This window comes from Struthio camelus, chromosome 14 (assembly GCF_040807025.1).
Source record: "Struthio camelus isolate bStrCam1 chromosome 14, bStrCam1.hap1, whole genome shotgun sequence".
In the NCBI taxonomy this organism is placed as follows: domain Eukaryota; kingdom Metazoa; phylum Chordata; class Aves; order Struthioniformes; family Struthionidae; genus Struthio; species Struthio camelus.
The window spans coordinates 23,604,557-23,632,278 of NC_090955.1; the positions used below are offsets into that span (position 1 = coordinate 23,604,557).

At 41.5% G+C, this 27,722-nt stretch overlaps 1 long non-coding RNA gene across 3 annotated transcripts in view; it reads right to left on the reverse strand.

The window, feature by feature from the left end:
• LOC138060988 (uncharacterized) overlaps positions 1-27,722 on the reverse strand; it is a 71,149-nt gene that overhangs the window by 37,600 nt on the left and 5,827 nt on the right. Inside the window, exon 1 of one of the 3 annotated variants that reach the window (XR_011134536.1) lies at positions 21,141-21,319. The exons of the other annotated variants lie outside the window; for them this stretch is intronic. This is a non-coding gene — a long non-coding RNA (uncharacterized lncRNA). Of the gene's footprint in view, positions 1-21,140; positions 21,320-27,722 lie in introns of those variants that run through there. 3 annotated transcript variants of the gene reach the window in all.

Genomic DNA, 27,722 nt, shown 5'->3' on the forward strand with positions numbered 1-27,722 from the left:
CCTATTAAACTCTTCAGGACTGTTCCGTAAGGAAAGCCGAGTTGCCAGCAACACAGATTCTTGCCATGTTCATCAAAATTACAGCACCAGTGCCTCCACGTTTTATTTAGCTGCATCGGGAAAATGTAAGAGGACCTTTAAAAATTACCTTACTACTTCTTGCTAAATGGAGATCCAAATTTAAATTATAGTCAGTCAAGTAATATATATTCTGAGACAACAGTCGAAATGAAGTCTTAGCGTTACCGCACCTTTTCCAGCAAAGCTGCACCAAAGATTTTACCTCACTGCTACAATGAATAACACCACTTCCCTGAGGAAAAGGGGGCAGCCTGTGCAAGAAGTTTCCTTTTAGGGCTACGTACTGAGTTCATATTTGGACACAACTGAAACATCTGAAAAGAGGTCTCCAAAACCTTCCCCCTTTTCAACTCTTGCAGGAATTCTACGCTCTCCTTACAGATCCACTGGGCCATTCCCACAAAGGCACCACCTGCCAAGATCTTCCACAGGAATTAAAGAAATAAGAATTTGCTTTCAAAAAGACAAACCATAGATGTTACCCATCATGCCATGTCATTTTTAATTTGTAGTCTGGAGTTCAAATAGCACTGCCCAGATATAACTGAGACAAGTTTAAAAAAATATTTAAAAATTCAATACCGCAGAAGAGAACAAAAGAAAAAAAGGACAGGTTTTAACCATCAATTTCAAAACAAGCTTCAATAGTTGCACGCCACCTTCCTTTCAAAGAGCTCAGAACTTTATGGCGCTTTTAAAGATGCACACGTAACTAAAACTACACCTAGTACAATTTTTTTTTAAAGTACCTGAGCACCTAATCACCCTGGGAGAGAGAGGGAAAGACGTGTCAAACGTTCAGGTGCTTCTGAAATTCCCTATTTCATGCCTGACACTGTAATTTGGCACCTAAGCAGCTTAAAAATAAATTTAAAAAAAAATCATAAGAATAAGAAAAATAGTAGGAATAAAAAGGCCAAGGCTCCCCTTCCAAATTCCATCCTGCGTTGCCATCTAACCTACAGGCAGCATTTTCTTCAAATCAGTGATTTGGCTAGAAATAGTGAAATTTAATAACCTCAGAACATCACTGAAAGGCTGAACAGAAGTATCTACAATAGAAACCTTACTGATTTCTTATCCGACTCGAGCTATGGAGCCCAAGCAAAGTCCGTGTAAACAGAACACAGCTCACGTGAAGTCCGCACAGCTGCTTGTGAATGGCTGCAAGAAGTCCATGATATTACTCCAATGAATTTGACTAGCGACATTAACTACCAACCTAATTTTTCACAAACATACTTGTGAGCATGAAGAAACAAAGAAACTAGAACTTATGTTACCCACCCAAATTATTTACCCATAAAATATATTCTTGATCTTTTGAGGGCACTCATCAGTATCATCAGTCTTACAGTTGTCCTTTTTAAACCCCCTCTTCTCTTTCTGAACCTGCAGAAGCACTTGCATTGGCTCAGGTGATTTCTTCATGATTTTAAATAAGTTTTCTGTTTACTATGGTTTATCAGAATGGCTAGCAACTCTGATCTCCTCAGGAATGCTTCACTACTCCAGGAAAAAGTCTGTTCTAACAGAGGACAGATTTTTCATTGTTGACTATTCAGGCATTAACAAGCTCCAAATAGCTACTGAAACTACAAAACAAAACCCTAAAGGCTCTAAAGAAAGCAAATTCCCCCAAGTTCTGCCTTGTGCCTACTCCAAGTTCTGCCTTGTGCCTACAAACACCACTTCAGAACTGACAGTGGTTTTTCCTGACAGCAGATGTTTCGGACAGGCAAAGGAACTGGATGTTGCGGTAGCATGTTTCCACCCATGTTGTCTCACTAGTTTTCAAAAAATTTCTATAGGTAGCAAGCAATCAAGGGAAAGAGCTGAGCAACAAGAACAGTTTTAGAGATGGGGAAAAAAGTTGCTGGTAAACATTTGGGTCGGCTGGGGAGAAAAGGCTTCCATCTCAGGGAACTGCAGTTTATCTCAGCAGCTTCTTAAGGGTCATCAGGACTCAGTGGAAATCAGATCCAACAGAAATCAAGTAGAAAGGTTGCGCAGGTCCCTTTTCCAGGTATATGATAAAGCTGATAAAGGTCAGCTACCAGAGGAAATAACACCCTCTCCAAAATCACATCTTTGTCTGATAAAGGCAATCAAGTTGCTGGAGCTAACAGCTGTCACCAAAGGCTTTGTTAGAAGTCCTCAGCTGATTGTAAAAACGCCCGCAAAGCGGTTGGAACAAAGTCATTCAAAGTTTCCATCAAAGTTAAACGTGCTTGCAGTATATTGCAACCGTTAAAATGACTAGTTTTTGCCAGCAGTAATTACCGAGATGCCAAAAATCAAATGATGAATTAGTTCAATAGAGAGTCCACCACAGAGAAGCGAAGGGCAGATGTGCCTCACGCAGCACGCACGCCTCCCCAGGACACGATGTGTTTGCGCAGCCTTAGCGCGATGCTCCCTCACATGAAGTTCGGCGCTGCGTCTGTCCGAGGTGAAGGGCACATTCCCAAGCAAAAGAAGCTACTTCACTTCTTTCACAACTCTGATCAAGAAGCATTCACCAAATGAAATGGAAATAAAAGCATCATCTCAATACTGCGTTTAATGATTCAGTGAACCAGAAGTCAGGTCACATACTTGGTGACTGCTGAATCAATTAGCCCATTAGGAGGAATTAAATGTGGCCGGCTTTGTATTTACTGTACGCCTTAGCAAACGTCCAAAGCTGAGTTGCTACGCGCTTTCTGCGGCGTGTAGATTTTTGGAAGATGGAGTAGTTTTCTTCAGCTACAGATATGATTAGAGTTTCAAAAGTCACACTATAACCTCACTTCAGATTTCTTCCAGGCAGTGGCTGGAAGGACCATAGGAAACGAAAAAAGGAAGTTTAAAAAAAAAAAAAAAACACAAAAGGAAACCCACTCCATTTACTCATCTCTCACGACTGAGAATCTTTTAAGTTAATGTAACAAGATACAGTACATTAAAACATGGGGCAAACTGAATAAACATTTAGCTAAGGGCCAGTTAAATAAAAGATCTCACTGCATCCTCCTGCTGAACTTCCCAAAAGAACTTGCTACTAAGTTTAAATTGTATGTAGGACTTTAATCCTTAAAAGGGAAGAAAATTATTAGCATTCTTTAAAGTATAAGTGCTTGACTTATGAACAGTCTTTCCATAAAAGAAGAATATAAACTTTCTCTCTGATCATGCAATATTTGTTCGCAGACTTAATTTCACACATAAGACACGGAAACCTCTAGGTGAGCAGGATCAAGAAGCATGTGAGGGAGTGGAGACAGGTGCTTTTATTTCTTCTAACAGGAGCTCTTTGGCAGCACCAGCAACACAGCTCTGCCGCCCTGCATGCTCTCAGCAGGACGTTCTGGCTATCAGCTACCAGATCACACGAATCACGTGAACCAACGTCCACCTCTAAAAGTCCAACCTCTGTTAAAGCATGCCCTACTCTCAACATTTATATTTTATTTTAAAATAAGGTCAAGAAGAGGTCACCTCAAGACACAAAGCAACATTTTCACAATAAAACAGGAAAGTAAAAACACACTACTTCAAATGTAGTCCTCCAAGAAATAGTTTAAGATGCCTTCATTCACAATATCTGTCCTGAGGGTAAAATATTTGCTTTTATAATGCCTTTGATTACAAAATGAACGTACAGATTTTAGGAAAAATAGTTTGCCTTGTCTTAATAATCAAATGTTACATACTGAAATGAGAGAGGTTCAAGGATGCTACACATGCAAGAGCAATAGAAATGCTGGCTATAACACTATGCAGATAACTAAGATCGGTGATGTCTGGGTGCTTTTGTAAAGTCTTCACAACAAATTAACATAACTGCCAGTATTAAAGCCGGGTTACTCATTTGACAAAAACATAAGTTAGACAAACACCGTTTTGTTTTAATCTTATAAAAATAAATTTTTGCCTAAGAAATCTGAATGCATGCTCCCAGATACCTATAAAAACTGTTCTTAGAACAACTAATAAATTTCCCATTAGTCACAGGACTGGGCTGTAAGTTGGCTCCACATATATTTAGCAGACACGATGGGACAGAATTATGGCTTTCTTTTCCATGATACTAGCAAAACATCAACCCCTGTTTGTACGGATTAAGCCTTCACTTACGTAAGAGAGTTTAAAAAAAAGAAAAGGCACAACAAAATTCATTGATTTTGCAAGAAGTGATTGCCAAGAAAAATGGCTTTCATCACACTTCATAATAAATTTATCTAAAAAGTCATTTGTTTAAAGTATTGCCTCAGAAAGCTCCCTTGATACATGCCATTTTGATGGCACTCTTTTCATTATTCAAATATAATGAAGTGATTCTGCATGGTTATGCTGGCCTATAAATCACTGCTGTAAAAAAGGCACGTTCAGCATGTTAACAGACTGAAGATCAGATTTTGAAGAGTGTTTTATAACTGCATATGCACTTTATCTTTTACACATACATACCAGATAGCAGCTCATACCGCTTTCCCAAATTCCATCATTATTAAATTTGGGAACCGACAGGGGAGAGAGACTTTGTTTTAAATAGACACTCATATTTTGCAGCTCGTCCAGCACTATTGCATACATACCGTTTAAAACCTCTCTGTAGTCTTGCACACCCACAGAGAAATACTGGAGGAAGTCATCAAAAGCAAAAGCAGAGAGGACAGAGTCCTCCAGGTTCTCAAAAGGCTAGTTCACAACAACACAGAGGTCAGGGATAGCACAGAGAAAGTCACAGCTGCGACAGTTTAGAGTGCCTAGAAGGGAGAAGCTAACGAGAATACGAGCAGCAGTATTAACTGCAGCCAACCTCTGGTTAACAAAGAATTAAACGCACATTAAAGGCTAGCTCTAACCAGCACCGTAAGAAGTAGATATCGGTAAGAAATCAGCTGGTATGAAAACTCACTCTTCAAAAAAAATTCCTTCTGCACTAGTTAAGGTATAGGGTTTAAAGGACTTGTCTTCTTTCCAAAGCTGCTGAGGTTTTTGTTTTGATTTGATTTATATCCAGTCTTAAAACTCTGATTAAACATGAAATACTTTTCCAAGTCTGCAAACTAAAACCCAGTGGCAATCTGTTTCACACAATGGATTATCCAGAGTGAAAAAACCATTCTGGATTTATGTGACCATATTTTCACTTTAGTCCTGGTCACGCCTCAAAGAATTTTGGAGTTTTTACTCCTTAACAGAAATGCTTATCTGAAAACGGGCAACATCCCCGCTGCCAGGGCCACACAGATCAAATTATTTTGAATTGGTGAAGAACTATTTAAAAACAATAACCTTCTATTATCAATGTAGGCTAGCACTGACTTAACTACTAGATATAGGGGGAGCAACCCTTTGTGTCTTCATGTAGCCTACTGTACGGTTTGCTTGTTCTTAACCTGAATTTCTCCCTGAAAAACAGGTTGAGATTATTGGCCAGCCTAGTCAAGCCTCTACCAACCTCAAATAAGTTCAAGATCACAGTTTTAATTGGCGGCCTATGACCACACGTGCATTGTAAGAGTATTTTTTGGAAAAACATAGTAAGATTTAAAACCGGTACAAACAGTATCAGTGGAGCACAACCCAACGATAGCAAATGACATTCTGAGTAAGGCATCCAAAATTCTGAAGCTGTACGCTGCACTTCTGCATGAAAAAGTTAAGACCAGTAAAGAGCACATAATTGTATGCCAGTTAACGTCTGTCTTTTAGCAATTATGTGACCTTGTCTTGTTCCATTTGTGTTGACTTTTGACCCTGTGTCATTCATTCACCCAGATCTTAAAAACTGAGCCAGAAGACGGGAAGAATACTACCACCAGGAAGGCACCTAAGTAACAATTAATCTAACGTAGGATACAGTATTTCAAGACTTCATAAATCCTTTCAATATTAAGGATGCAAATCTGGAACACGTGCCAAGTGAGAAAGCATAGTGAAACGCCATTTGATCCAGCTTTTCCTTTCCTTTGCTTCCTTTGATTCGAGGAAAACCTCAAATGAGTGATATTTACAGTGGAAATCGCTAAAGTTTAGTGCACATAACTTTCACCAGACTTGCTAAAAAAGACATCTCAAGGGTGAGAAGCAGAGATTTCATGCTCAGCAGATCTACTTTAATCTTAACAGCAATCACAGCACTGAATATAGCTAACAATTAAAATTACAGCAGGCTGAAAGGCTAAAGAAAACGGGCAAGGTGGAGGCTGAGTCTTGAACCAATTCAGTGCTCCCTACTGCATGAGAAAAGCCCAATATATTTTACATAGCTCAACAGAACGCGTGTCCCATCTAACACCACTGGCTTCCATATAGCTACATGTTTATTTTGGCCAAATTCAGTTAGCCGAAACAAAAGTAGCCAAATTGTGCTTAAATTCCAGCAATCCTACTTCTGGGGACTACATGGGTATCAGTAAGAGGAAAAAAATTATTAACTTATTCCCTGTAAGCCAATACAAGGGCTAAACAGAGGTATGCGGCAATGCTTTTCCGACATGACGCTACAGGTTCTCTACAAGACTCCTAACTTTTTTTAAAAATTAGGATTTGAAGTAATATCTTAAAAGATGGATTTCAATTGTTGATGCTATGTAAATGATCAGTCTAAACAAAGAAAACAGACTCCTATTCCTAAAGGGTTTTTTGTTTTTTGTTTTTAGTTTTTTGTTTTTTGTTTTTAAATAGCAGGGTCACCGAAGAACTCGGAGAACGACAGGGAGGGACATACTAGGCTATAACACTGTCTCACAAGACTACTGACTGCAGGTGTTGCGTCAAGTTATCTGACTAGCATCCCTCGGTCCTTCCTCAAAATTATCAACCCCTACAGGCATCGTTCTGGACAAAATATCTACTCTGGAAAGAAAAGATACGCTCAAAAGTCTTGGGGTAGAGGGGAGAAGATGGGACCAAAAAAACCCAACCCAGTCGAAATACTTGGTTTCTTATCTCAGTTTTAACCCTCATTCAGATACAATCCTTTCAATTTACTGCTGCTTCTTAGAAACAGAATTTATGCTAACTATTTTGAGGGAATAACCTGTGACTTGCAAAATGCTGTTTTTCTATGCATTTCTGTAATGTTCATAATAATAATTATTGGGTCTTCACCCTGTCTCTAACAACAGAATGTATCTGATCGTTTTTAAAAAGGTAGAGATGCTCTAATTCAAGTGAGGATGTACAGGGAAGGACAGTTATTTTCTTCTTCACAGCCAGCTTCCCCAAGAAGCAGGGAAGCTAGAGCTGGTTTCTAGGCCCTCCTCAGACTGAAGAGGCAAGAACAAAAAACGCGTAGCAGAGGCTACCACTGTGACCCCCATCTATGTATACTGGAGCTACTCCAGACCAAGGGTTTTCAATTTCCCTGTTGAAGCTGGACCACAGTGCTGTCAGGACCGTACTCACCCTGCACTGCATTCAGCCTGACTTCAGACACCATTCCTTGCGTACAGCGCAGCACACGGGATCACAATCAAACACTTCATAGAGATAAGAACAACTAGTACTCATTTCTGTCAAAGAAACAAGATTATTTACAAATCTGGCTAATGCCACCCATCTATTTGTAGGTACCGCTTTGCTCTGTTCAGTCTTACCCTTGGTTCTCACCATCCTCACCTATAATAAACTACATAAATCTTAAGAAATGTTATTCACAAAATCTGCCTCACCTTACAACGCACTGTAAGAACAACTGAAAAAAGAGAGAAGCAGCGTGAAGGGCAATGGGACATGCACATATCTGCTACAAAAACTGACTGGAACCTATTAATTTGGGCAAGGCTCATATTCGTGCGGTGATCAAATTCATTCATGCTCTAAAACACTAGTTATTAACCACATAAACTACATCCTAAAACAAGTAAAAGCTATAATCCAATGGAAATCACCAAGTGGGGCCTTCAGGAGCATTATGTTTTACAACAGTGAAATTCCACAAGTTCCAAAAGAGCTGTTACGGCAATTAGAAATCAGGCACTAAATTACTAACCGATGCAGTTTTGCTGATGTAAAAATACACGTTGAAAAAGTACAGGGTAAGAATTTTTTTTCCTAGATAGCTGAACTCTTATTCATCAGGAACTGAGGGACAAAAACCTTTTTCAAAATCTAGTATTACAAACTATACTTTCATGCTTATGGCATTTCATGCCAGAGAACGGCTACAAACTTCTTCAGTAGAAAGTAAGATGAAAAATGTTTAGGGCTCTATAATGCAGCCAATAGCATTATAGTCCAAGCCCCAGTTTACCATTAAATTAAAAGATGGAGGAAAAAACAGAAACGTCCTATTATTTTAGGCTCCAAATTTCCAGGCATCATAGTCTTCAATGAAAAAGTACATCTCACATTACAAACACAAGACAAAATTGTAAGGCATGAATTGAGAGACAGAAAATACTGCTTAGATGTCATGTTCTCCAACATGAAAATAGTTGGTCATTTCCACCGATTTTTCCCTTTAGAGACGTTTTCATAAAAACCTATGGAAATAGCACAGACAGCCCAAAACCAAGCCAAAGTTTTTGTTTCTAAGAACAAAAAATCAGACTATTTTGTGTGAAAAATCAAGTGAAGGAGAAAATAGAAAGCCTATCACAAAATGCCACAGCTGTAAAATTGAACTGTGGCTCTGTGGATCCAGATTTCTCTCCTGGCTCCTTTCCTTAGCTTTTCTTTCTTTTGTACTGCCCCCCCCCCCCCCAAAAAAAAAAAAAAAAGCTAAAAATTTGTTTCAGCCAGTAGAATTGGCAGAGGCAGAAAAGTCAGACCTGGATCCTGATTCCACTTGGATTCAAACATTTCTTTGAAGACTACTTCTAACTTGCAGCAAGCTATAGCTTTCACGGGTCAACCTTCTGAAAAAGCTTGCATTCAGATTCAGTGTCTTACTGTGCTGAGTTTCCAAGAAAAATTTTAACAAATAATCAGATTTTTGCCAAATTGGGAATAATCATGTATGTGGTCAATTTATCTTTATTAACAAGGCATACTTCATTTGGGTCAGGAATTATTTCTGGCTTCAGCATACTGGGTTAGAAAAAGTAGAGAGAGTCATCATCAATGATTTCTCCCCCCCCAACCCTCTCCCTTTTCACCAAATAATAGCATGCAATTTCCCATCTCCCTTCTCTTCTGAGAGGAGCAGAAACTGCTACTAGTCCAAGGAAGGTCTCATGCTATTTTATCAGTCCTGGATAGCAACAATAACTGCAGGACAATCACTGAATTTTCATTTATCCCCAGTTCCCAATGGGATTGAAGGTCCAACTCCAGTGTGGCAGAGGCAACGAATTTTAAAAGGTTTAAGTAGTTTTGATGAGCATGACTATACACACACGAAGGTGATCAAACCTTTATTAGGCTTGCCAAGTTGGAAAAGCTAGCACAAGTAACCATGCAATGTGTCAAGCGAGTCATAAACAGGCATTAAGAGAATGAGTCAAAAGGGAGGAGACTGCACGGATTTAGTACTGATATTGCTGAAAATGAGACTCCTGAAAGTCCTTTCCCAAACTTCTAATACATCTGCAGCATCACTGATAAAAGAATGTGCTTTTTCAACTCCAAGAAAAAAAAATACAGGCATAATAAGACGACAGAGCAGACTCAGGCTGCAGTCTAGAGAAGATGGTATTTTTGACATGAGAAATATAAGTTATGAAGTTTTATGCAGTGAAACTACTTATAAAACTTTGATGGACTAAGGAAGGATGCAGACAAATCTGCTATTTTACCACAGGTTAATTGTGTCCCATCGGCAGAAAGTAATTTTCTTGACAGTCAATAGGGAAGTGACCTGAAGCTGTTATCTTGGCAACTCTGTAACTAAGATGCATCAAGCTTTAACAGTATTTGGACAAGAAACTTCCATTACTAGAAAGCTGAGGAAGAGCAGAGGTGGCATTCCTTTGAGACAGCTCAAAGTGATGTCTCATTTTGACCTTGGTGGTCACTGTGCTATAGGAGGTGTTTTTTCCATTCAAACCACCACCACCACCACCACCCTGACAATATCGTTTTAAAACCTTACATTACACTATTCATTTCTCGGCCATGTTCCAGTTTGAGTAGCTGGCTCTCCTAAATTTCTCCTCGTAGCTTTTATTTGTCCTGACAACTCTTTTTACTGGCCATCCTCAATTTTTCCACTGTGCTCCTCTGCGCATCAGACTGCATTTCACTACAGGAGTGAATACTTTTCCGGGGCAGATGATTTAAGAACTAAGGCATGCCTCAGAGTTTGTAAAGCATTTTGTCAGAGATACTGTGACGAGTGTTTCTTGATCTTCACATTCATTAAAATATTATTTAAATGTTTTAAGGAAATTACAAAGGTGAGAACATATCTAGCTTGTTTTGCAGCTAGGCCCATGCCCATGAATACTCACAGGTGTTTACTGCTTTTTTTTTTTTTTTTTTTTTAACTGCATTCTTCCCTTAGCAATTCTGTACATTTTTCAAAACTCTAGAGACTCTATAGCTTTGCAGGTCACTCTTTACAATCATTAAAACTAGTGAGCATGACTTTTGAGTTTGCAACTGCAAGATCAAAGAAGAAAAATTATCCTTTTTCTATTTTACAAACTATTTGCACAAAACAGATCAGTACTTAAACACTGAAACACGTGAAGCTCTTGAAAAACAAACAGATCTCTGCAAGATATCTCGGCGGGAGGTTGTGCACAGATTTAACAAATACAAAATGTGAATGGTCAAGGACTTGAATACATGGGTGAGTTTTACCAATAGATGTGATACAGTTAAAACAACATAGCTATGCCATCATAATTCCCCATATTTACCTTCTTATTCAAATACAGGTTTCCTTTAGTTTATTATTCCAACAATAGCGTCCACATAAGGATTTAGGCTACAGTGGGGTTCTGACCAGAAACCTTAGCTGTACTGAAAGAAGAGTACATACACCTGCCACAAGTTTTTGTCTTCACAAGCCAGTATTTTTCAATTACAAAAGTTTTCTCAGAAAGTCCTTAAAACTGTGATGACTTCAGATGCATATCATTTCTTATTATTCAAAGTAGTAAGTTACAGAAATCTTCTCTAAGTTCTCATTAAACTGAGAATCTAATTGATACTTTTTCTGGTTCTAAAATCATCTGCAGAGTTTTCCCAATTTTCTGTAAACAGACCTGAAGAATGGACCTGAAGTATATGGCGTTATAAGTTCAGCAAAGTGTTGCAGGACCCTTTAAAACCACATTACAGAAGAAAAAGTAAAACCAGATGCAACAGAGAGCTTTATCCTCACCAGTTTCGCTTGCAGCGTAATGCACGAGCATATGTTAATCAGGCCACCTCTCCTGTCCTATGCTCATTCCCAAGGAGTCATCCTCAGTCACCTGCCTCCACTTCCCTTCCTGTTCCAGAGCCTCTTCCCCCCACCTCCCTTCCAAAGGGTATCTGCAGTCTTACAAGGCAAGAACATTAGTATTAAGCTGTTAAATTGATCTATATGAGGAACATACAGTAAATTAAATATTTAATTCTTCAGAGGTGCAAAGAGAATGTCTACTGAATATTTTCCTCACTGTCTTATGAAAGCAAATGACTCCCACGTTCTCCCTTCTGGGAGAAGAACGGGACATCTTAGCATGTCTTTCGCTTAGTTTCCAGCGTACCCGTCACGCATCAAAACATCAGTGTTCTTAAGAAACACACCAACTTTTACCCTTTGGTATTGAATGCGGGTTAGACAAGTCCTTTTTCAATCCCATTTTAAATGACTCCATTATTTCCTTCTAGAGAGTTACCAATTGTAATAACATTCCCACTTTCCCATTAGTTACCCAATTTTTATCTTTTTAAACAGAAAGCCACTTCCACCTGACCAGTATAACCGAGTTTATGATGCCTTGACTCCGAGTTTTCTTCCTTCTTCTGTATTAGGGTTGGTATGAAAACATGCATACGAGCTAGGAGTAGTTCCTTCTCTACTGCAGTATCTCATCAATTGCAACTGGAGATAAATAGCAGTAACAATTTCCAAGCAACTCCCCATGCTTCCTTCTTGCCTTCTCCAAATTAACAGAGTAAGAGTTGCTGCAAATATTTATAAAAATCAAAGAAACACTAGCAGAATATCTGCTTATTCAATTCAATACGGTAAGAGCCCTTACTACAAAATTCTGTTATCTATCCAAAATTTCTACTGTTGTTCAGATAAACAGATGTAGTTAAGTATTTTCAAAAAATCTTTCAAGAGAGATTTCTAGTTTGTTTGTTTGTTTTTATTATAAGTTTTTTGTTTTTATTGTAGTTGTTTTTAAAGGAACTACATAAATTCTTATCAGACACAAGGTAACACCTATGCCAAGCACAGAATAAAAAGCCAAACTAGTTGCAACCCCTGCTGGTAGTGAAATACTTCTCACATGACAAATAATTCATTTTGAAGACAAAATGCACACAAACCATGCACACTGAAAATGAAAAAGCCATTTCTTATCTGTGTAAAATAGCCTTCAGTTCTGTAGCAGCTGGATTGCAACCTTTCTAAGTTTATTAACAGAAGAATAGCCCCTTGAGACATGGGCTCTCTGAATTGATGGCTGAGGACTGTCAAAAATATTATGAGATACAATCCAGACACTAAATCTCCATTGTTGAGAGATCGTATTCAATCATTTTCTTGAACGGGCCACTTCTTGACACGGTGGGCAAGGGAATTCACTACTGTCAAGAAGGCAACGTAATTAATTGTGCCGAATGAAACATGCCCTTTCCATTTTATGTTCATCACTGTGCACTTGAGATGGCGTACTACAACCTCCCTGCTGCCTTTTGCTTTTTGTTCCTTAACTGTTCTTCAGATTTCTCTTCTCTCCTTCCTTTCTTTGCAGGGTGAAAGCTATGGAGACCAGCGCCTCCTCGTAGAACTGCTTCTGCAGTGGTCTGAGCCGATTAGAAAAACCTAGAGCTAACATTTCTAGGCCAGAGAGATTTTTTTGTTGTATCAATTTTCCAGGGAATTTCACCATCCTCTCTGTAGCACTGGCACAAACAAGTTAGCCTGCAGCAAAGATCAGAGAGCTAGCCACAGAAAGTTGCCCAAATATGGTAACTGTAGCTCAGGCACAGACCTTACATTCTTGGGTCTCGGTGCATTTATCCCAAGGTTAGCCTTCACCCTCAACAGTTCCATCCATCAAAATGGACAGGTTACAGATTGAATCAACTGCTAAGAGGCCAGAGTGCACGATGCAGAGTAATAGCTCTCTCACATCAAGGTTATAGCTTTTGACTTGCACTGCACAACAGGCCAAATACAATATTCCCATATGAGGTATAAGAATCGTTAGCAGACTTCATCGTAAAAAACTGAAGACAGCATATTCAGTAACTAAGAGGTCTTCTTGCATGCTGACGCGTGGTCACTGTGACAGCAGGCGCGCGTTTCTCAGCAAGTTTGTACCCACCCACGAGTTACAGGTGCACAAATAATAGAAATGCCTGAGCAGAAAACACTGCCCCTTTAACAAAACTGACTCTTCCAAACTTAAAGGAATATTTAGAACAAGGAAGTTAGTTTTATCTCTTATACTGTATTTAACTGTATTTTTGTGATGACTAGATAGTGGAAAAAACTGCCCACCTTTCTCGGGCAAGATCACCATCAGCGCAACACACTCAGAAAGCAGGCTCAAACTTTGCATAACCTTTTGAAAACAGCAGCAGATTACCGTCCCCAAAAGAACGCAATTGCGATCATACTCTAACGTCCAGCAGCTACTTACGACAGTTAAAAAGTCTTAGCCAAACTCATCTTCCATGTAATTCCTCTGATCCCATTACACAGGAACAAATTTGGTATTTGATTTTCAGCTTTTTCCTAATTGTATCAGCAGTGGGAAGGATATACTTATAAACATTAGAGCAAATGACGTAAGCCCAAATTCACTCCCAAATATAGCCTTTCAGTATTTGTGATCTGTGCAGTGCAATGGCATTAAGTTTAGCTGTTTTGCCAAACGTTTGCGGTCAACAGCAGGACATAATGCGACCTGCAAGCAGAGCACTCATTATTTCGCCAGCACAGTACATTCAGTATCTACGCGCAGAAGAGATGAGCAAGAAAGTTGCACTGAAGCAAAGCGTCCCTTAGAGGACTGATTAACGTTGAAGGCACACACATGAGACTTACTGAGCAACAAACATGAGTAAGTAGGAATTCAGAAGTCACGAGTTAAAGTCAGGCTAACCCTGACAACACTCGGAGACTTCACTGGTTTCCTCAAGAGTCATGCCTTCAGTTCTGGAGTCAGCTCTGCCCCGGGCAGCAGTTTGTGATTTACACTGCAAATCTACTGCTAGCAACAAGTTACCAGCGCCTCTTCGGGGAGCTGCTCCAGAGCAAGCCAGAGAAATTCTGAATTAGTCATTACCATAAACCAACAGAAGTCCACAATATATAACAGCCGGGAGGCAGAAAACAGGAACGTTTCATCACATAAGGTCCACTTTGCCTGTAACCTTCTACGCCGTTCACAATTAGGAGCATTTATGATCTGATTTACAGAGTTTTTGCCATCCTTTGGGTGATGCTTTTTTCTGACGATGAACAGAGTCTGTGAATTATGACATGTCATTTGTGACACTGCTGTCGGCTAAAGAAATTATGGCAATACGTAAGTTGAGAATTATGATTCATTGCAAGAGCAAATAAGGGAATAGTACATTGTGTCTGGAAACCATTTCAGAATATGTATTTTAATCACTAGCAAGGGGAAAAGGGACACACAAACACACACACAAAAACGCAAACTCGTTGTAAAGAGACTTCTGTCTAAACCTGAGACATTTTCCCTAAGGACAAAATCCAACTTGAAAGTAATCTAAACAATGCAGATATCAATTCATCACCTGCTGGCTAGTTGGCCATTCTACTGCGTCATGGCATTTTCTTACTTCCTTCTCTACGTTAGGTGTAATAAACGGCTATGACTCTAAGCAAAGTCATGTTTGTACAGCTTTAGCATTGCACACAATCAGCTTCTAAGGCAAACAAATACACAGTATTTTATATGGGAGAGGCAGCATAGTTTAATCAGCTGCACCGCAGACCGGGAAGATTATTTCTTATTGTTCACACTGTTTCGAAGTCCGAGACTGTCAGGCACTATGAGATGGTCTAGCAAGTAGGAAGCATGCAGAAAATTTGCCCAAGCACACCAGCGGCTCTGCTCCTAAACATCCGTTATGACTCTGTTGCCCAGATAAGGATCACAATTTTCACAGCAATTTCCATCCTCTTTGCTGTTCTTGCGATGGTTTTGCCGTCCCGAGTTGTAGTCCCTCTGCCACTCCCTATAACAAAACTTAAGTGCCCTGGTATTTTCGCTGCCTGCAACAGAGGGGCAGAACTCATCAGTGAGATGCACCAGCCAGCTAGGCATGAATCAGGGCAAGGAAGGCAGAGCACTCCTAAGATCTTTCCGTAGCTCCTTCCTACTTGCTTTTGGACTCCTGCTACCACAGTGTAAACTGAGCACTTTTTTGTGCTTTTAGTGCTGTTCTTAGACTGAAATTTAGCTTGCCAGTAAAAAGAGCCTTGTTTAAGAACGAGGGCAAATTATTAGCAGTATATTCCAGTAAAGCCACTGCCACAACAGGCAATTTCAGCAAGGAAGAGTCTGAAAAGGCTCCCTTCGTTTGTAGGCAAGCACCCTTTTCCCAAAGGCACAGAACAAGCAGCACGTGTTACTTCACTTCTTAATTAGCCTGACAATTCCGTTCTTCTTATCCTAATGTCCAAGTGTTTGAATAATGTTGCCACAGCTTTACAAGTAGAGGCTGCAACCGGAAAATTGCAGCCCGCAGCAATCCAAAGTTAGGAATACCTGAAATTTTCAGCCCAAAGTCAGGAACAATTCAAATAAAGACTGCTAACATCTCTATACGGTTACGTTCCACTCCAATCCGACCCGTTCCTTCTGCATCAACAGAACAAAGTTCCTTTCCAAAATTTCAATGTTCTTCCAAAACCTATAAAGTAGGTTCCCCCTAAATACTTGGGGCAGAGGGGGGGAAAAAAAAAACAAGCATTTTCTGCTCCCTTTTAAGATCTGTATTTATTCACCAATCCTAAGTATCAGTGAACTGAATGGGGGGGGGGGGGAATGACATGATGAGTCAAGGAAGTGGGTCAATACCACATAGAAAAATGCCAGACATATTATAAACCTAAGCCTCCATGTGCTTTGTGCTTCAAGCAGCCAGAACTGCATACGGATAAATCTGGTTTTAAGAGGAGGAAACTATCTGTGGAAAAACTAGCTCTGGAGCATTCAGACATCACACATGCTGTGTTTAACTTTATCACACAGGTGGTGTTTAACTGATTACTCCTCCACACCATAGAAAACCCTTCTTTGCTGACTCCCTGTTTCAAGGTAGTAGAGCTTTGTCTCCCTTTACAAGGTAAATGACACCGGAAGAGTCACTTAAAGTCACTTCTCATTCCAGAGGTAATAGGGAGCACTTGATGCAGCGCTGTCAGTCTTGCCCTACAGTCCATCTGCCAGCTCACGAGCCTTCCTCCCAAAGCCGCAGGAAGCGATTCTGCTCCCATTGCAAACCAGCCAAATTTCATAGCAGCCCATTTGAATGAAGGTAGAGATGTCTCAGGTCTATGCCTACGACATCCTGCTCTAATTACACATATTCAGTATCTTAATGCTATCTTCACCGTTGCACACACCTCTATAGCATGTTCCAAGGGCACACTGAGACGCATTCAGTTTACGGAAGAAGCCAAACTAACAGGACTTGTGTTCAAAAGCAGTGAATAGAGCAAAACTCTTGCCGTAACATGCTTCGCTGGAGGAAGGCACGAGACTGTTTTTGACAGCTGATCTGATAATCAATCAGTATCCTGTCCTGCTGCTGCTTCCTTGAGCACTGCCTTTAACATGCTTCCCCCTATATAACACACCCAGTCCTAACATAGCTGCAGCGGGACACTGCTCTTGCCTTATACACATCGCATTATGTGACCAACTGCTCTGAGCACACGGAGAGTTTACACTCTTGAGGTAATAAACTCATAGTAAAATCAAGTATTTAGTACAGCAGCAGCAGCAAATACAACCCCTCTGGAAACCTGTATTAACTATCTTGGATCCCAAAGCAAGACAGCTTTAAAAACTCAGCAAAAAGGAACAAGTTAGTGAGAGTCAAGTCCTCAAGCGGCACCATGACACTAGCCTGCCTTCCTTCACCTCTTCCCTCCAGTATTAGGAACCTCTCTCACACACGCTACCTCCTACTACCCTGCCCTCAGCTCCCTCCCCTGGGGGCTCCCGATCCCTCCATTTCACTCACTAAAAGCTCTTCCATTTTCTTCCACCCCATCAACTTCCCACGGGTAGCTGTAGTAGTATTTCATTTGTGGGATACAGAAAGCCATAGTCTGCCTCCCTTGACAGCTACCTATCTCATCACCCCGACTCACAATGATAAACCACCCTGCCTTAGCACGCAAATTGCATCCAAGGTATCGGCTCACTGTTGTACCTTTGTTACCGCCATCTACAAAAAGCCCGACAGGAGCATCCGTTATCCACCTGCTCCCATCACCATATAACTGCCTCCTATACCTGTCCCTACTTGGGCCTTTTAAAATATATATATATACACACACACATATATACAATATACACGTACACATAGAGGGATCAATTAAGCTTCCGCACCCATTCCACACTTGTCAAGGTTTTTAAGCCCTTATTTGGCAGACACCCAAAGGGACTTGTGCTCCAGATTCTGACTGCAATAACCTTAAGTGCTCCTACTTCTGAACAAGTTCAAGATCTTGCCAGAAGTCTTTCCAGGGTCCAAAAGATTTTATTTGCCTCCACTTCAGATTCGAGTTTCCAATGATTTACGTAGCCAAGCAGGCATGCACTTATTCCCAAACGTCACTGCAAGACAGCCCAAACATGGTTAAAAACACTCCACGCTCTATGTTTGCTTACTTTTGTTGCTACTCTGGATGGGTTAGAACTCAGAGGAAGACACTAATGCCCTGACAACACAAACCTTGTAACACCAAAGCCACAAGGTGCAGGAATGCAATAATCTGCGAGGCTAGAGAGATTCCTACGGGTACCGCTTTAGTAAGGTAATGGAAAGAAAAAAAAGAGAGAGAATGCGAGTGTGAAGCAACTGACCATACTACAAAAATAGGCCAGCAGGAGCAAAAAGTGAAGCACCACATCCCGAACAAGCCTCGATATCACAAACTGGAGGGAAACTTAGAGAGAAAAGAACGTTGGGGGGTTGGGGATCACGAAGGATTCAAGCTATGAATAAAGTAATTCCTCTAGTTGCTCCCATGGTAAGGGAAAAAGAATTTGTACCTTGCACTTGTCTGAGGAAGGTAGTTCCAGCGTTTTTGGATCTTAGTCCACTTCTTTCAGCTTGGATTCATGCAGTGACCGGTGAAGATCAGCCATGGCACGTCTCATAAAAACAGTCATATTACAGGGATAAGAACTCTCACACATGCTTTGCACTGGGCACCTCAAAACATTTACCAAGTTCGTTATTTCCTCAATTTTGTTCTTTAAATCATCCCTTGTAACCGCAAAAAGCATATGGGACCCGGCTATAATGAAGCTATTCAATATTTTTAGCAGTTTAGTTTCGGATCAGCGTATCATCTGGAGCAATCGCCCCTCACATTTAACTTTAATTGGGCTATCTGAAACAGAAGGGTTGAGAGCGCCACACATGTTCCATTTCCAAGGCGTGCGTTCAACTGGCTTACGAAAGGTTAAAATCAGTATAAGAAAATAAGCTTCATTCCCCCAGGAGTAATGTCAGTTGATCAATTTAAACACAGATGTTAAACTCCACATCTAATAAAGAGTGCACCAAGACTCCAGAGATCTGCACAAAGAGGGAAATTCCTTGCCTACAAAACATATTCTCATTACAACGTCTTCTACTACACAAACACCTGACAGAGAACTCATAAGAGCCAAAGTAGTGGGTGGTCTGCCCACGGGACAGCGCTGATATGTCTGTAATTGATGGTAATACTTGATTTGTTACTGATAAAGAGCACTCAATAGCCTCGGAAATGCAGATGTTTACATATCCAGATAATCAACTGATCAGTCCCATACAGACTGAAGATTAATGACTGCATATTCTGAACCAGGTTTCTGGATGCCTCAGGGGAAATACAGACTCACTGCTGCCATGCCCAGCTCTCAAGCATCACCCAAACTAAGCAGGCAAAACGCCTGTTTCTCCACAAAACTTGAAAACCGTCTTCTCCCTTGAAGAGATTATTTTAATAGCCCAAATAACTATATGACATTGAGCAAACATTTGCACATGAATAAATCACACTCGCGCAGACTTTACAAGCTGAATTTCCTCAAACTAGTCCTTAGTTTAAATGCGAGCAGTGCTGCAGAACTTTATGTTAACAACTCAAACTATCACAGCAATGCAGTACTCAGAGCAATCCTGGATACATAATCCAGAATAAACAGTGCATTAGAAGTGCATTGGTAGCTTGGGATGAATCCCACTCCCTCACTACCTACTTCTGCCTTTCCGTTCACCTTTCCACCTCATTTGCAGATCGTTGCCTTTTTATTTTTTAGTTTGTTGGTTAGTTGTTTTTTAATGTCTGGTAGAGGTATGGAAACGTCTGTGTGTGAAACAATATAGCACGTTTTAGAGATTCAGCCTGGAAAACACTGAAGCTTGGCTTCATTCTCAAGAGAGACGTGGTAAATATAATTCAGGTACTTCCCAACATATCACAGAAGAATCTCTAAATAGGGTTGATATTTGATAGCATTTTCTAGCACCTTCCTTGGAGAACCCGATAGACTGCCTAACAGGTCCCCCACAAAGAGTCCCTCATTTTCCTATACAGTGGGATTCTGCATTTACAGGTAATGAGTATTATTTAATGGAGAAAGAGAGGTGAAGAGTTAACTGAAACCAGATGCTACACCCTGAATTACCACTACTAAATACACAAACAGAGAAATTCCCTTGAAGCACCGTTTTCATTCAATAGCCAAAGTTGATAACAAACAGGTAGTGTTCCTCAAGTTACCTCTGCACTTCATTTTTGCACCTTATCCACCCTCCTCAAGATTTAACGTGAGAGGGGCTTAATGGAGTAAATATCACCAGCGAGCCGTACCAGGCGCCAAACACCATCATACAGTCCAACTTGCGTGGCATTAACAGGGCACAGGACTTAGAGCAATTGCAGCAGCTGGGGACAGGTATAATTTTGAGTATAGCGTAACCAGCACTTTCATTATACAGGGACTAGCACCCTCCAATCTTTCCACAGTCATTCCTGAACACAATCTCTGTCGTAATTACAGATTAAACTGTTGAAGACGAACAAGGCAGCGTTTACAAGGCCGAGTATTTAAAAAACACGACGAGTTTAACCACAACACTACAGACTTTCATCTGCCCTCTGATTTGGATACGGCAGACAGCATCTCAGACGTTTTTCATTTAACCATGAGTTACGATCTTGTAAGAGACAGTTACACAAACCCTTCGGACTGCTGTGGGAGGCCCGGGAGGGGCGGTGGAGCCAACCACAGAGCACCCTCACGCTCTGGTGCCCACAGTACCCCATGCTACAGGAAAGGGTCGGGGGGGGGGGGGGGGCGGCACAGGTGTCCCTGCCACTTACGAATGGCTTCACAATTAGCAGGCAAAAGGAAGTTACAAAGTTTAATGCGTATCACTGGTAATGACAACAATTGAAAACTAGTAATGAGGACGATAATGCTAACACCACACACTGAGTTCATCAGTAACTATATATTCAATTCCACACACAACATGGAACAGGAGTAACTAAAATATTTACAAACACATGTAGGCACACATGAGTTCAAGAGGTGCCTGGCGGTTAGGCCAGAAGGTGCTGGGGGGGGGGAGGAATAAGCAGGCTACATCCCGGGGGGGAAAGGTGCTTCAAGCCCGAGGGTTCCTGAGCAGGCCACAGCCGAGCTGGTGCGCCGCTCCCCGGGGGGAGTACTCACACGTCCACCCGTGTCGGTAGCCGTGGGGGGGATCCCCAGCTGCCTGACCCGGCGTCCCAGATCAGGGGGCACGGCAGCACTGGCTGTCCCGCAGCCTGCTGGGGAGGAGATCTTCCCTCGCGGGGGAGAGCCTTGAAAAAGGCCGCCAAGGCTGCTGCTTCCCCAGCCGCCCCCACCAACTCAGCTCCCTCTCTCCCCCCTCCACCGCGGCCACCCCCCACGTGCCCCTTTTATAGCTATCCCCCGCGTTGGGCCCGCAGGCAAGTGATTGGTCGAATTTGGGTAGACCCCCCCCGCTCTTATTGGTCCGTTTTCCATCCCTAACTATACTGCGGGGCCTGTCTGCAGCCCCGCCTTCCTTCTGGAACGTTCCGCGTGATTGACAGCTACGGGCTTCAAGGCAGCTGTCGGCCCTCCACCAACGGATGCGGGTTGCGGCAGCGGGGGATTTCTGCGGGTAGCCGGGGTCACAGAGAGGTCAGGAAAACCCATTCTCCTAACTTCTCCCCTAAACCAAACCTTCCGCCACAGGGACGAAGGACGCGCCATCTCCCAGGAGCGTCTGGACCTGCTGCCGAAAGCGAGAAGCTCCAGGGACCCTGGGCACCGCACGAGAGAGACGCTGCTCGGCGCGGGGCCGGCAGCCTGCGCTCCTTCAGGAGGAAATACCGGCAGCTCAGCCGAGCCTCACCGGCGTGAAAGGAAAAGCTCTGGGGATTCTGGGGATTGCACCAAGTTTGCTGCCACTACAGAGATCCTTAAATAAAGGACCGAGACGGGGATGTGGACAGCAGTTACCACAGTTGTAGTTTACACTGTGCCTCACACAGCTTTGTGATAAACTGCCCATAATGGCACCTTCTCCTTAGGTTTTTAATCAGGGGATTTTGGTAACGCACAAAACAAGAACCTGTGCGGGTTCCCTCTGCTCCCTCACGGGGTGTCCTCCGAGCAGCCTCAGGCACACGCCAGCCCGGCTCAGCTCGCCTAAGAGCCGAGGGGATGGACCTGGACAGCATCGCGGGCAAACGCCGCAGCCATTGAACGCTGCCCAGTTACAGAAGCGGCGGCACCACAAAGGTGCTGCTGACCTCCGGAGCGGCTGAGCCCGCTCCACCCTGATGAGCGAACAAAGCCAAAGATGTGTAGAACCCAAAGTGACTGGATGGACTAAAAACAGGCATTTGGTTTTACTGAACTGGATTTAACGTTACTCTCCAAGAAAATAACATTTAATTCTAGGGCGCAGCATCTTTTTTCACCCCACAGATATTCTCTTCTCAGATATTAAATCTCTAAGGTACTTCAGCAAATAAAAGGTTTTATGCAGATACTAAGTAGCAGCGTGCATATATATCAGTTAGGTTTATAACTGACACTAAACTAAGAACAGAACACGACAAGGTCAGAAGAAAATGCCAAGTAGTTTCCAAGAGGCAGTTTCCAAGAAAAATCTGGCCATGACAACATAACTGTGCTGATGTACTTGCAAAGACATCTCTCCAAGAACCCTCCAATACTTTCCTCAGCATTCAATAAAGCCTATTAGTACAATCACTTTCACCTCTAATATGCTTTGTCTTGTACATCATTAGGTCATTATTCTTTGTGACCACATTGTCACTACTTAATTCAGCTAGGCTTGTATCCACGGCAACGGTTAGGCGTAGACTAAAGAAAAAGGAATGTAGTCATAGATAGACCAGTAGCTCAGGAACCCATTCAAAAAAAGGAAAAAAAAAAACAAACAGAAACAAAAACACGCACACCAGAAACCCGTTAATGAAGTGAGAGAAGGTAAAAAGGAGCTAGGAGAACGCTAACAAACGAATGGGGAGTTGCGATTACAGCTATAAGGGAGGGCAGAGAAGAGCTGGAAGCTGTATAACTCTAGCTAGCCCCAAATTAGGCAAATCTTGTATTTTTAGGGTTACTAGCATTTAGTGGTCACTTCCAATATTCAAGTACATGCAAACAAACTTGGAGGGACCTGTTGATCATTTCCTCACCCCAACAGGTCTGTCAAAGCGAAGCGCTGGTCTACGTAAGTGTCTTGTGCAGTCTTGTCTTCAGTGGAACAGCAAAGCAGCATGACCCGCACCTCCTAAGCAAATTCACTTGCACGGATTTAAAAGGTTTCAGACCTAGGTAGCTTCCTCACAGGATAACACAATTGCCAAGAGTGTAACAAGGCCCACACTAAACACTGAGCCTGCGGATCTCTTTCTGTAAAGAATCCCCACAAGCAGAGTGACAGCAATATAAAACTGTAACCACCTCTACTACATAATCATGACTGATCATTAGCAGCTCAAGACAAAACCCCAGGTTGTGAATCTGCAGAACTCCGACCCCAGTCTTTAGTAAAATTTATACATCCCACACGAGTAAACCATCAGGAAGAGGCTTTGATGAAATTCACACCAACTGGAAAACTTTTTGAGCCGTTTTCCACAATTACCATGGGCTGCAGTGGTTAATGAAACACAAGCTATACGAGCATCCTCTAGTTTCAGGTTTCATTACCAAAAAGCCCCTTATCCAGGTTTTAAGGCAAAAAGAGTACCTCAGGCCGTTACTAAATCTCTCAGCTCAAAACCAGAGCTTGTTAATCACCTCCATTTCTAACAACACATTATGTCTTCCACATTTAGAGTCTGAGAGACTGAGTTAAAAAAAATAATACCCGCCCAAGATATGCTATCGCATTCTTATGCATACTTCTCAGGCACAGAGTGCAATTTAAAAAATAAAAATTGCCAGCTACTTATCCCCATTTCCAGCTAAAATGGGTTAACTGTTTCTCTCGTAAGGAAATAAATGCTTTCTAGTTACAAAAAGTGCCAAACCTGCTGTGCACAAAATTCGTTATTCAATCTGTTTAGAAACCTATATAGTTAAAATTTCTTCTGCATGAATGCTCTTTAAACAATAGATCTCAAATCAGTTAAGCAAAACTGCAGATGATCTTGTAAACCAAAGCATCTTTGTCTACAGTGAGATGCTGTTGCATTAGTTTAGCTAAATCACTTTTTAGCTACCTACTTAACACAATTCTCTCACGCAGATAAGACTGCAGGACAAACTTCTTGCATCTTCCTTAAATAAAGTGGCCAAAGTCTGTACTTTTAACAAGTCACCAAGAACAGAAAACATCTGTTGCCTCAACTATTTAATTGACTAGAGAACTAGGAAACATTCATTCACAGTGGCAGCTGAATATATGTGGGTTACCACTATACACATTATTAGGTTAGCTTCCTATTTTACTACTTTTGCCACAACAGACAAACTCAATTTCGCTATGTAAACACAAGGGCTATCTTGGAGCTGCAGGAACGATCTTCCGAGAAGCTGGAAAACATCAGTTTGGACAAGCTATTTCTTCTACTAATGCATCGCAATGGAAGATGAAAGATATACAGACTAAAGGTGGACTAAAGCTTCCTCAAATTAGGAATTCATCCCATACCATGTTGCTCTTCTTTATATCTACAGTGTACTTAAAGCCATTAAATATGGTCCTGTGGTCTCTGAAGCATATAATTACTACAGGAAAATACAAAAATCCCTATTTGTCTGTGTTGCGAGCTCTACAGGCTGCCAAAAGGACATAAGGTGCTACGTTCTCTCAGGCTTTGTCATCGGGTTTAATTGTCCAAACCAATCAGGTAGATGAGTCAAAATATGCGCCGTTACCCCATCTACGGGTAACAGTGTTAATGTTACAACAAGAACACCCAAAGAAAAAGGTATAATTCACCACTGTTGCGAGGGCAGCAAGCAAGCGCACTCAGTGCCGCTACAACTGTTGGAAATCCCTCTTACGCAGTGACGTGACATGAAAAAAATAAAATGGCTCCAGCAGCCCTCATCCAGTGCACTTGGGACAGCTGCTATGTTGAACACCCCTTCAGGGAATTATCATCTGGGGTTGGTCCACAGTGAGCCGGACCTTCAAGTAACAAAGAGGAAAGTAAAAAGATTAAACACGTTTCTTGACACTTAGTAGTTTCTACAAAGTAAACACAAGCAGAACGTTGAGGACATTCTCACTATGAAATATTATGATCTATTAAATACATCTTTGCCATAAGTACAAAACCATCCATCAGAGGACGTCGCATCTGGCTCTCTGTCACTGTGGAATGCAATAGATCACTGCTCCAGGTAGCACAGCCAACAAAATTACTGGAACACAAATAATCCTTCAGTAGAGCTGCTTGGAAAATAATGATTTATGCCTGCAGTTTACAGCCTATTCGTGTTTTGTAATGTTGCCTAGAGCTAAAGACCTCTCAGGACTGCTCCTGTTGGGTTTTTCTTAAAGAGTAGCTGTTGTATAAACCTGGGAGGGGAGAAATTAACAGCAGAAAGCAGCTTGAAGAAGTCCTATTAAGCGTGCTTATTTTCACCTCTGTTTCCGGTTGACTGCTAGCTGTATTTTCTCCAGTAGAAATAATTCCAGGCATCACTGAGTCCTTATGGATACTTGCAGCTGCCCCTTTCCTCAGTCAATGAGCCAATTGCATGCAAAACATTTGCTCAGCTCCTTACCCATCTATTAAACTCGGAACGGCATAGCAACATGAACATCTGCCTTACAGTAATTAGGTATAGGATCTAGGGTCACTAATTAGTCACCTTCCGTCCTCTCAAAGAAATGTAGACCTTCAGCAGGAGTGGTGGCTTAGTCCCTCAAAACCAGCACTAGGACAGATTTCATCCCACAAGCTCAAGTATTTCCACACAGCTAAATTAAATATAGATGTACGGAAGCACTTCGGAGGAGTTTTGCGTGGCCCTCTGATGCTCAGGTGCTGTTTCTTCCAGAAATCAGAGCAACAAAAGGGCTGTTCAACCTAGCTTCAGACCTAGGTAAGGATTCATTCCACCATAGGAGTAGTTTACAGGATTTCCGTTTTTCCCCAGTACGTCCCCATCTGTGGAGAACAATATAGGTAACAAAGTCAGAAATTGTCCCTGCAAACAGAAATTCTCCTGTGATTCTCTCCAGGAGTTTTAGGGTCATATAGCACTTACTAGGCTTCCAGACATAGTCTAGATCAACCAAGACCACCATGATATCCTTATTTTCATTTATTCACAGACAAGCACACACCATATTTATCCCTTAATTCTTCGCAATGCTCTGAGCTGCTACACCAAACTGAATTAGGTCTATTGAATGAATTAATCAGTTCTATTGAAAATGAAAACAAAATTGCATTATTTGCTTTTCCAAGTTATTACCAAAACATGGGTTTGCAAACTGAAAGAATGGCTGTCAATCAATTATAATTTGATGAGTTCTCAGTGAAAACTTTCCTTTTCTGCCCAGTCAAAGGAAAGAGCAAATACTGCACAGTTCACTGCCATCTTTTCAACAACAGTAACAACCAGCACATACATCCCCTGACGCTCATCACGATACTGCTAGAATCAATCAAATTGCAAACTAAGCAAGAAAAAGGATTCATTTCCTACATGTTCTACTAAATCCACGGTCTTCCAGCTTTATCAGTATTCTATTATCGCTGATTCTTGCCAGAATTTCTAGGAGCTCCTCTTTCCAGTAAGGCTTTGTTCCAAAGCGCTGTTTTCCTGTTTTTTTGAGGTAAGTACAATTTCAGCTCTCCCCTTTTCTTTTTTTGGAGAATTTTTTTTTTTTTTTTTACCCCCTCCCCCCAGTTTAACCCTGCTTCGAGCATTTCTGTCTTACTGAAAGCGGGCAACTTTAAATACAACAGGCAGCACTTCAAACATTATTTCTGCACTTGGGCACAATTTGTTTGGGTTTTGGTAAGTATTTGATGCAACTTGCTCCCCTGTCCCATGACGTCTGGAAGGAGTGGCATCCAGGAGGGCACAGTTTTCTGCAGAGTGAAATGGCTTATGGCATACACCCAGGGAATTTTTGGGAGCTGATCTTTTCTGGGCCTGAGGCCATTTTTGAGGCCATTTTTGAGACCATACAGAACATAAAACAAAAGGGTCAAACCACACTTCATCCGGACAGGCAGACTGCTTAGCTTCCAAGATGAAAAATCTAACTGCACTTAGAGTCAGCCATCAGCATGCCTAGTTATTTTACAATACGTTCACGTGAAGGGAGAGAGATGGCTCAAGAAACAATCACACTCCAAACGGTATATCACAGCCCTCAGTCACTTTGTGGATGCACAGGTGATAAATTAATAAGTTTAGACTACAAAAGCACTTTCCGAATATAGCTGGAAACCTAGCTCATTGCCTGTAGGAATAGAGAGTGGCTGAGAACTGTGTACGTGCATGGGCTTGAAAATAGTACACTTAGCTGTACATACCACTTGATTTCTAAAGCTACTTAAAGTACAGTTACTTTAAAGTTACTGGCTGCTCTGTTTCTTTCAGCACTAAATAAGCAGCTGTAACCTGCCACTATATGGGTTTTAATGGTTTTCCTTTTTCAGTTTTTTAAACAGAGTAGAATTTATCACAGAAGCGACAACTTATTTGTGTATGAAACCCAGCTACACATACAAGAGCTGCTACAGCGGTTCCCCAGTATTATCTAGAGAGCGTGTGTGTGGGCGCACGTGC